This window comes from Humulus lupulus, chromosome 1 (genome assembly GCF_963169125.1).
Source record: "Humulus lupulus chromosome 1, drHumLupu1.1, whole genome shotgun sequence".
NCBI classification, from domain to species: domain Eukaryota; kingdom Viridiplantae; phylum Streptophyta; class Magnoliopsida; order Rosales; family Cannabaceae; genus Humulus; species Humulus lupulus.
The window spans coordinates 249432123-249444335 of record NC_084793.1 but is presented as its reverse complement, the minus strand read 5'-3'; positions in this window follow the sequence as shown (position 1 = coordinate 249444335).

The following is a 12213-nucleotide window of genomic DNA, read 5'->3' as shown; positions in this document are numbered from 1 at the left end:
CTATGGGACTAACTTTGCTTCCTTCTAATGTTAACATCGATGGCAGGAGGGGGTAATCAAGCCAAGATATCCTCAATCTGCTTGTTAGCTTGAGCAAGATGGCTCCTTAACTGGGCATTTTCCATCTCGATGGCGATCAGATATCTTGGATGGGGATTTGGTGGGCGTGACACTAAGCTCCCAGTGTCTTCTTGGCCCACATGTTGCTTTCCAGGTCAATGTTGAGCAACTGAGCCTTCTCCAGTGGGGACGACCACATGGTGCACCTCCTGATCATCAGGTTGTTCCATATCGTTGTCACACATAGACCGGGTGACCACCATGGTGAATTTTGGCTGAAACTTGCTTGGGGGATTAAGCACTAATAAGCTCTCAACAAAAGCACCATTCTGTTGATGCGGTTTCTCGCCAACAGTGGATTAAGAAGTTAAACAATAGAGATATTAGGCTATTACTAAACCGTAATTGAACAAATGAAAAAAATATCACAAACCACTCACTTTTACGTGGTTCAATTGTTAAAATCCACCTAGTCCACAAAACAATATTATTGATCTATTTAGGGCTCTGGGAGAAATTGTTCATGACAATTTCAGCAGAGTTTTAGTATATAAAGAATCAGTCCCTTTTTCTGTCTATTCCCCTGGTATATATAGAGATTTCTCAAGGACAACTTTGGGTAACCGCATACATAAATATGGTAAATAATAAATTTGGGTAACTTCCCATTTACATAAGGATATGATTGCCTATAGAATTTACATCTGTTATCTTGCATAATAAATGTGTAATAAAATCTGGGCCTTTATGAGGCATATAAAGAATCTCTAAGTCTTTTGGGATCATTCATTGCGCGTCATGACCAGACTTCTACGAGCTGGTCACTTCCTCGAGCTTGATGCCTCAGAGCTCACCTATCCTGACACGGGCTAAGTTTAGAGTTTCAAAAAGGCGATCTGGCCATCAAGCATCTCGAATTAGGTCTATAATGCCCTACTTCCTTACACTCGTTAATATGTTAATTAAAAAATTTTCATTAGCTCGCTAATCGAGGTTTTAGGTTAAAAGTGTGACTAAACTGAAATAAAGCTCGTTTAAAGAAATTAAGTATAAAAATTTGGACATTCATTGCAATCATAAAAAAAATTACATAGTTCGGATCCCAAAATATTGTTTAGAAAATATATTACAACTCAAAAATACAATTAAGGTTGACCTAAGCGACAAAGCAATTATTTATAGTACTTTTCCCAAAATAATCCTGGCCGTGGTAGCCAAGTAGGCCGAACATGTACCCGTCGCTCCACGCTCACCATACTCATGGTTGATAGACCTTTCCTTTGCCCTTACCTACACCATAGAGCACTCGTGAGCCGAAGCCCATTAAGAAAACTCCACATATAACATATAACATAACAATCCACAGTATATAGCAATTAGCCAACAAGCTAAACACATAGCGGCCTACGCCGACCCAAGCAGTTTACTAGACCCTGGGTTTGCGGTCTTCACCGAGAGGGTGGATAAAACACCCCAGGAGGGTCTCGCCCAAGTGTCCTGCACTTAGCATGTTCAATGTCAATCTTGGCCCCTTGCCATACTCGACTTCTTGCCATTCTCGGCCTTCGCCGTTCCCGGCCTTCGTCGTTCACTTACAAACATGCATAACATAACATAATAATCACATATATCCACAAATATATTAAGCATAAACAATAGGGTCATACCCTAAAACACAAACAATAGGGTCATGCCCTGCTCTACGGGTACAACAGTTTTCTTACCTGTGTCCCGAGCTGATAAGCCAATGAGATCCCGAGCACAGTCCCCAAATCTGAGCCTCGTTGAAAACCTAGTCACAATGCATTCATAATAACCATCCATCGAGCCTTAAACCAATAAATATCTTCAGAATATTAATCTAGCCTCTGAGACCTTGAATTCCACTAAACCAGGTAGTAGAATCCTTTCTAAGCCTTAACATTCGAATTCCCGAGCTTAAAACCTTAATTCCCCTCTTCTTTCCATTTAGGGTCGCGACCCACTATTAATCAAAGGGCAAGGCCCTCCCTACTGGAGGACACGAGTCGCAGCATGCTCCCATAGAGCCTTGGCACCTGGGAAAACCAGAGGCTTCCCCAGCCTCTTCAAACACACGGGCCACGGCACCTGAAGAACAGGGCCGCGGCTCGGGCCTCCGAAACCCAGAAATCCATGCATTTCTTCTGCATTTTTCCCAGCCAAACCCATAAATCCTCACCCAATTCAACCCCTATTGTCATAATTAAACCCAGAATTCATATCACAGCAGCATAACCAAACTAAATACCCCAAAAATTCAAAAATCACACCCTATAGTCTAACCTCATAAAACTTCAAAACCATAATGAAAACTTAGTCAAAAGCTACAGAATTCCATACCTCAGCTGGCAATTCGACCTAGGCTTCTTTTAACCTTCACAAGCTTTAAGTGTTCCAAGTTTCAGCCTCAAATTCTAAGTCCCACGCCAGAATTTTCCCAAATTCTTTAAGTCTCCAAGAGAGGGAGAGGAAGCCGAGAGAGAGAGAGAGAGAGCAAGAGAAGACTGAGATTTTTGGTGTTTCCTTCCTTCTAGTTCTTTGTAAGTGATTCTAGGGTCTCAGCTGCCCAAAAAGTCTTAAGTCTATCCCTTAGCCAAAAGTCCAAAATACCCTTGAGTCAATCCTAATCCTATGGTGCCACCAAGGGCAATCCTTGTTAGGAACAAGTATCCTAATACGCAGCGGAATAGTGATGGGTTGGCCTAGTGTTCAACAAAAAATAATTTGTAAAATATTTAAACTATCTGTAAATATGCAGATTCATTCATATACATACATTAATCATAAACAAGAAAAGAATAAAGAACATACCTCTTGATGCCTATCAAGTGTCCTTCCTATCTTTTCGTAAAATAAACGATCTTCCTATTCAAGTTGCTCCCAGGTACTCACAGCAAGATCTTCCACAACATTCTGATTCAACTGGATTTACTAAACACATGAGATCAAGAGAATAGGCCTGAGATTTTCTGTATCTTTTCAGGGAGAGATAGAAAAGTATCGTTCTTTTTCTTAGAGCGAATAAATTCAGTATTGTAACGCCCTACTACCTTAGAGCCGTTACTAAGTAAGTTTAAAACATAACTGTGCAACTAACTGACTCTACGAGGTTTTCAAAGACCAAAGTGTGACTAACCGGAAGTTAAGGCTGTAATCTTTGAAAATACATAGTTTCATTAAAAACTTTAAGTATCAAACATCTGGGATCCCAAAAAAATAAGGTTTACAAAATACTTACAACTCAAAAATAGATTTACACTTGATTGACTATCAAAAGAATAAGTTAATATAGCCATATTCAAAATGCCCCCAACCAAAGCAGTCGGGCAGGCCGAACATGTACGCGCCACCCCCACGCTCTCCATACTCATGGCTGGTTGACTGACCCTTTGCTTTTACCTACAACACAGAGCACCCGTGAGCCGAAGCCCAGCAAGAAAACTCATACAGTAGATAACATATGCATATAATATAGTTAACATATAATCCACTGATAAACAGGAAAACCATCAGACTGAACAAACATGGCCATGCCGCCCCAGAGACCTTGCCAAATCCTGGGGTCTCGGTCCTTACCGTAAGGATAACTCATGTATCCATTGGGTCCCACCCTGACTATAAGCACTCCATGTGCTAAGTGTTACTTCCGTCCCCATGGCCGTTCTCAGCCTTCGCCGCTCTCGGCCTTAGCCGTTCATCTCATTATAATCACACATATAGTACATCTCGAAATAATCATTCAATCATATAGTAATTCATTTAAGGTTATACATTGGCACGTAATACAATCTAGGGCCATGCCCTGTAATATCACTATGGGCCCATGCCCTGTTCTCGGGTGCTACAATTTTCTTAACTGTATCCCGAGCTTTCCGATGCACCAAGGTCACAAGCACGGTCCTCTAGCACGAGCCTTTCCGAAATCCTAGTCGCAACACACATAAAACACTTTTAATACTAACCAAACCCAAAACCACTTCCCGTACCCTCGGGACCTCTAATTCCTTAAAACAATACATTGGAACCATCCCCCGCGTCCCCGAGCAAAAGCCCTAAAAACCCAAATTTTTGGTTGCCAAAATGGCCTAGGGCCGCGGCACTCCCCTCAAGGGCCGCGGCGCTCCTTCGCGAACCCAGATTTCTGGGTTCTCTCTTGCGTTTTTCCCGAGCTACAACCTCCCCAAATCATCCCAAACAAATACCTAAACCCCAAGATCAATTTAAAACTTCATATGAACCATCTAACAACCCATAAACACTAGTATCAAGATCAAAACACCATCCCACCCAAAGATCCACCCCTTGATTTCTAATTTCAGCAACTCAACCCAAAACTTTAAAAACTTAACTCATGCTTTAGATTTCTCAAATCAAAACAGAAACAAATCTTCAATGTGCATAAAATCCTTACCTCAAGTGGAGAATTCACCCAAAAGCTTCCTTGATCTCCTCTTAAACTCCCACTTCAGCCCCTTCTACTCTTCTTCTTCTTTTTCTTCTTCTTGCCCTAGCTTTTTCTATCTTCTAGTTTTTCTTCTCTTCAATTTTTATCAAAACCATCAAATGACCCAATGCCCAAACGGTGTACCCCAATATCCCAGCTGAAAATTGTCTAAATCCCTTGCCAAATGACCACTTTACCCCTTCCTAATAATCCTTCCTAACTAAACCTTCAAGGGCACTTAAGTCCTTTCACTTCTATTCAATTCTACCATTTTCCATCTAAAACTTGTTACTCAAAGCAGTTACAAACGGTTACACAGGTTACTCAATCGCCAATAACCAAAACCACTCATTCTTAACTCAACTAATAAGATTCCCAAAGTACCCCTATGCTCCTCCCGAGCCGGGTACAAAATCCCGTTGTGACTTTTAGACTAATTAGCTCACTAGGACCGTCTCGACGCGTGCATCACAATAAAAACACCACACTCACATGGTACAAATCACATAATACAATTATCACATTTATGCCCTCAACGGGCTAAAATTACCAGTTTACCCCTAACATACAAACGGGGCCCACATGCATCTATATACCACCTAAACATGCATTACTAATCACATATTCATTCAAATTCATATATTATCATGTAAATTCATTTATTGCCCTCCAGGCACGCTAAACAAGGTCTTAAACCTTATTAGCAACTTGGGGTGTTACAATTATCCCCTCCTTACAAGAATTTCGTCCTCAAAATTACCTGAACAACTCGGGATGCCGCTCCCGCATATCAGACTCAAGCTCCCATGTCGCCTCTTCAGTCTTGCTGTTCCTCCACAGCACTTTAACCAAGGAGATGGTCTTGCTCTGCAAGACTTTGTCCTTCCTATCAAGGATCTAAACCGGCTTCTCCTCATATGATAAATCCTGGTCCAACTCCAAATTCTCATAGCTCAACACATGAGTAGTATCCGATACATACTTCCGGAGCATGGATACATGAAACACATCATGAACCCCTGATATAGCTGGAGGCATTGCTAACCTATAAGCCATCTCTCCAACTCGTTCCAGAACCTTGAAGGGGCCAACAAACCTGGGACTCAGCTTGCCCCGAACCCTGAATCGTTTCACTCCTCTCAGGGGCGAAACCATAAGGAATACATGATCACCAACCTGAAATTCCATGCTCCTGCGTCTCAGATCTGAATAACTCTTCTGGCGACTCTGGGAGGCGAGCATACGAGCTCTAATCTTCTCAATTACCTCATTGGTCCTCTGAACCATCTCAGGACCTAAATATCTTATCTCACCTGTCTCATCCCAGTGTATCGGTGACCTGCACTTTCTCCCATACAGCATCTCATACGGAGCCACTCTGATAGTCGCCTGATAGCTATTATTGTATGAGAACTCAATCACAGGGAGATACCTACTCCAAGATCCCCCAAAATCCAACACACAAGCTCGTAACATATCCTCCAGTATCTGAATCGTCCTCTCAGACTGTCCATCTGTCTGAGGATGATAAGCAGTACTAAACCGTAGTCGTGTGCCCATTGCCTTCTACAGGCTCTCCCAAAACTTGGAGGTGAAGGTGGGGTCTCTGTCAGAAACTATTGACCTCGGAGCCCCATGAAGTCGAACAATTTCCTTCACATAAAGCTCAGCATACTGCTTCACAGTATAAGTTGTCCTCACAGGTAAGAAGTGGGCGGACTTAGTATACCTGTCCACAATCACCCACACTGAGTCATGCTGACCCACGGTCTTCGGCAATCCAACCACAAAGTCCATGGCAATATCCTCCCATTTCCACTCGGGAATCCCTAGAGGCTGTAATAACCCTGCTGGCCTCTGGTGTTCAGCCTTAATCTGCTGACAGGTCAAGCATCTGGCCACATAGTCCACCACATCTCTCTTCATGCCTGACCACCAATACAAAACTTTCAAGTCATGGTACATCTTCGTAGAACCTGGGTGCAAAGAGTAGGGAGTGGTATGAGACTCATCCAGAATCTCTCGCCGAATATCTGGATCAATCGGAACACAAATCCGTCCTTTGTACTTCAGTAAACCCATCTCAGAGATAGAGAAGTCCTTGATTGCTCCAGTTAGGACATTCTCTCTACGTTCAACTAACTGGGGATCCATTCCCTGTGCTTCCTTAATCCTCTCAAGGAGCGTTGACTGAAGAGTAACGTTGGCTAACCTACCAACCACTAACTCTATACCTGCTCTGGTCATCTCTTCAGCTAATCTGTCAGATATCTGCCTCGAACTATACAACTGTCCTGGGCCCCTCCGGCTCAATGCATCAGCCACTACATTAGCCTTCCCAGGATGGTATAGGATATCACAATTGTAATCCTTTACCAACTCTAGCCACCGCCTCTGGCGCATATTCAAGTCCTTCTGGGTAAAGAAATACTTTAAACTTTTGTGATCAGTGTATATCTCGCATCTTTCACCATACAGATAGTGTCTCCAAACCTTAAGTGTGAATACCACTGCAGCTAACTCCAGATCATGCGTGGGATATCTCTGCTCGTACTCCTTTAATTGCCTTGATGCATAAGCTATCACTTTCCCAACCTGCATCAACACACAACCCAGACCCTGTCTAGAAGCGTCACAGTAGACCACAAACTTCTCATCATCTGTCGGCAGGCTCAGCACTGGTGCAGTAATCAATCGCCGCTTTAACTCTTTAAAGTTGTTCTCACATCGATCTGTCCACACATACTTGTTCTTCTTTCTTATCAATTCTGTCAATGGAGTAGCAATACTGGAGAACCCTTCTACAAACCGCCGGTAGTAACCTGCTAGTCCAAGGAAACTTCTAACTTCAGGAACACTGTTTGGTCTAGGCCAATCTCTTACTGCATCTATCTTAGTTGGGTCGACCAGTAACCCATCCTTACTGATAATATGGCCCAGAAATGAAACTTGCGATAACCAGAACTCGCACTTGCTAAACTTAGCGTATAGCTTATACTCTCTCAGCCGCTGCAACACCAGGCGCAGATGATGCTCATGCTCTGTCTCTGACTGGGAGTACACTAAGATATCATCAATAAATACAATCACAAACTTATCCAGATAATCTTTGAAAATTATGTTCATCAAATCCATAAAAGTTGCTGGGGCATTGGTTAATCCAAAGGACATAACCAGAAATTCATAATGCCCATACCGTGTCCGAAAAGCAATCTTTGGTACGTCCTCTTCTTTGATCCTTAACTGATAATAACCTGATCGGAGATCAATCTTTGAAAACACTGTACTCCCCTGAAGCTGATCAAATAAATCGTCAATCCTAGGCAATGGATACTTGTTCTTGATGGTCAGCTTATTCAACTCCCTGTAGTCAATGCACATCCTGAGCGATCCATCCTTTTTCTTAACAAATAACACTGGAGCACCCCATGGCGAGAAACTCGGTCTGATAAACCCCAAATCCAGTAGCTCCTGCAACTGAATCTTCAATTCCTTTAATTCTTCCGGAGCCATTCTGTAAGGTGCCTTGGACACTGGCTCTGCTCCCGGAACCAACTCTATGACGAACTCAATCTCTCTCTATGGCGGCAATCCTGGCAGATCTGCTGGAAACAAGTCTGGAAACTCACAGACCACTCTGGTTTCATTCGGTCCCACTGCCGCCACCTTAGAGGAATCTACAACACTCGCTAGGAATCCTATGCAACCCTCTTGCATCAAGTCTCTAGCCTTTAGTGCTGAGATCATAGGCACCCGCGGTCCATTCACCGCTCCCACAAACACAAAGGGTACCTCGCCTTCTGATTCAAAAGTCACCATTCGTCGCTTACAGTCAATTGTTGCTCCATACCGCGTTAACCAATCCATTCCTAGTATTATATAAAAATCATCCATATCTAGTTCAACCAGGTCAACAAACAATTCCCTACCATCTATTACTACTGGTAATGCTCTAACCCATCTCCTAGAGACTACCAGTTCTCCTGTTGGTAATAAAGTCTGAAAACCCCTAGCATACAAAATACTAGGTCTACAAAGCTGATCAATCACCCTAGCAGATACAAATGAGTGAGTAGCACCAGAATCAACCAATGCAGTAAACAAAGAACCAGCGCTAAAAATCTGACCTGTCACAACTGAGGGACTGGCCTCCACCTCAGTCTGAGTCAAAGTGAATACCCGAGCAGGAGCGAGGCTGTCTCCCTGCTTTGGTTCCTCTTTCTTAGCTTGTGGGCAGTCTTTCTTCAAATGATTGATGCTCCCACAAATAAAACAGGCCCTGGTCTGGCACTCGCCCTGATGTCGTCGCATGCATCGAGGACACATCGGAAAGCTCCTCCAGTTGTCATTTCCGCCCTGACGGCCACCTACAGAACCGCGAACCCTCCTATCAGAACCATAAGGAACAAATGAATCTGGTACTCTTCTTTTCTGCTCACTGGGGCCACTGTCCCGACTAGGCCCAGAAGAAGGAGGCACCGTCCTCCTGGTATCGCGCCTAGCAGCGCTATCCTTCCAGATCTGATCCTCAGCCCTCTCTGCAGTGAGGGCTTTATCCACTACCTGAGCATAAGTAGTCTCTGGAACCAATGTAATACTCACATCACGGGCGATCATCACATTCAATCCCCGTATAAACCTATCTCTCCTAGCCGCATCAGTCGGCACTAACTCTGGCGCAAACTTTTCCAATCTATCAAATCTCAGGGCGTACTCAGTGACTGATAACCTGCTCTGAGTCAGGTTGATAAACTCATCAGCCTTCGCAGCTCGAACTGCTACACTATAGTATTTCTCATTAAAAATGCTCTTAAATTCTTCCCAAGTCATAGTTGCAGTATCCCTTCGCTGCCTTACTACATCCCACCATATTCGTGCATCATCTCTAAGCATATAGCTGGCACAATCAACCCTTTCCTTTCCTTCAACCCTCATGAAATCCAAGATTACAGAAATCATATTCATCCACTGCTCAGCCCGCAGTGGGTCTATTCCACCCTCAAAGGTAGGAGGTTGTTGTTTTCTGAATCTTTCATACAGAGGTTCCAACCTGTTCTCAACCACAGGCTGAACCGGAGCTGGTGCTACACTCTGCTGTAGTGGTAACCTGGTGACTTGTGGAGGAGCCTACTGCCTCAACTGACTAAGCTCATCTTCCGTTTTCTTCAATCTAGCCTCCATTTCGGCTAAAATCTGCTTCCAGTTCTGAGGAGCAGGTGGAGGGTCCTGACCCTGATTGTCATCCTCGGCCCGAATGTCGCGAAGTCTAGATGATTGTCGAGGCATTACAACTAAATGCCTGCAATCAGTGACACCGCTCATCAGGCATGATAACAAGATCCAATTCCACCTCTCAATCTCAACAACAACCAAGATCAACCATCCAAATAACATACAGATAGCATATAACACACAACGGGCCTTGCCCTGACATCATGCATATGTTATGTCACTCATCATGCTCATTACAATCTAAGCAGGAAAACATGGCATTCAAACACATATTAAAGTACATTAATCAACCATACCAATCAACCCTGAGTCGAGCTTTTCAATGGCAGCGTGCGTACATGTTCGGTCAATCTCCAGAACCAATAAACCTTGGCTCGCTCTGATACCAAGTTGATGCCTAGCCGCTGGGTGCCATGGCCCTTGAGGGGAGTGCCGCGGCCCTAGTCCATTTTGGCAGCCAAAAATTTGGGTTTTTAGGGCTTTTGCCCGGGGACGCGAGGGATGGTTCCAATGTATTGTTTTAAGGAATTAGAGGTCCCGAGGGTACGGGATTGGTCCCGGAAAGTGGTTTTGGGTTTGGTTAGTATTAAAAGTGTTTTATGTGTGTTGTGACTAGGATTTCGGAAAGGCTCGTGCTAGAGGACCGTGCTTGTGACCTTGGTGCATCGGAAAGCTCGAGATACAGATAAGAAAACTATAGCACCCGAGAACAGGGCATAGGCCCATAGTGATATTATAGGGCATGGCCCTAGATTGTATTACGTGCTAATGTATAACCTTAAATGAATTACTATATGATTGAATGATTATTTCAAGATGTACTATATGTGTGATTATAATGAGATGAACGACTAAGGCCGAGAGCGGCGAAGGCTGAGAACGGCCGTGGGGCCGGAAGTAACACTTAGCACATGGAGTGCTTATAGTCAGGGTAGGACCCAATGGATACATGAGTTATCCTTACGGTAAGGACCGAGACCCCAAGCTTTGGTATGGCCTTTGGGGCGGCATGGCCGTGTTTGTTCAGTTTGATGGTTTTCCTGTTTATCAGTGGATTATATGTTAACTATATTATATGCATATGTTATCTATTGTATGAGTTTTCTTGCTGGGCTTCGGCTCACGGGTGCTCTGTGTTGTAGGTAAAAGCAAAGGGTCAGTCAACCAGCCATGAGTATGGAGAGCGTGGGGGCGGCGCGTACATGTTCGGCCTGTCTGACTGCTTTGGTTTGGGGCATTTTGAATATGGCTGTATTAACTTATTCTTTTGATAGTCAATCAAGTGTAAATCTATTTTTGAGTTGTAAGTATTTTGTAAACCTTATTTTTTTGGGATCCCAGATGTTGATACTTAAATTTTTTAATGAAACTATGTATTTTCAAAGATTACAGCCTTAACTTCCGGTTAGTCACACTTTGGTCTTTGAAAACCTCGTAGAGTCAGTTAGTTGCACAGTTGTGTTTTAAACTCACTTAGTAATGGCTCTAAGGTAGTAGGGCGTTACAACTTGGTATCAGAGCCTTGACCCAGCCGGAAGTGTGGCCGACGGGGACGTCGGGCCCTTAAGGGGGGGTGATTGTGACAGTCAGAATCTCGTGATCCGTAAGGGGAAAGACCGGGTAAGCTGTGCAATCCCACACCGCCTGGGGAAGGTTAAGTGTAATGATTCTAAGACTGTGTAGGTATGGGACTACACAGTTGAAGAGGGCTTAAATGGATTGATAGGTACTACCTATATCAGGAAGGTGCATCTTCTTTTAGGTAGCCCATCACTTGAGAACTCCATGGTTAAGCGTGCTTGGCCTGGAGTAATCTAGGGATGGGTGACCTCCTGGGAAGTTTTCCCAGGAAGTATGCGAGTGAGGACAAAGCACGCTGGAAAGACTTGTCTTGGTTTGTAGGGCCAGTCGTCATTCCAGAAAGCAGCCATAGTGACGTGGGACGTCACAAGTATCTTCTTTATTTTCTGATAAGTCTAACTTATATGGAAAATACTTCAATTTAAAAAATAAATATGTAACCAATTTACAACTTATCTTTTAATTAATTAATTATCTTATTAATGAAAATATCTAAAACTAACTTTTGAATTTTCTATTAATTAATTAAATAAATAAAAGTGAAAAATCTATCCCTGATTTTTATATAGTTGCACGCCACACACAGTCCAGGGACTGTGTGTGGCGCGCAACACCCTATAAATTACGGATATTTGATTTTTCCACAATTATTTAATTATTTATTCAAACTACCTTATCAAATAAAATCCAACAACCCGATAATTAATTAAAATTTGAATCAATGATCGTTTTAACTAATTATCACATATAATTAATTATTTGAATAAATATCAATATTTTAAATTCAAATCCAATTTGAATTTATCAGATTATTATCTCCCACTCAAATAAAGATATTTAATTAATTCTACTAATTAATTAAAACTAATTTTAAT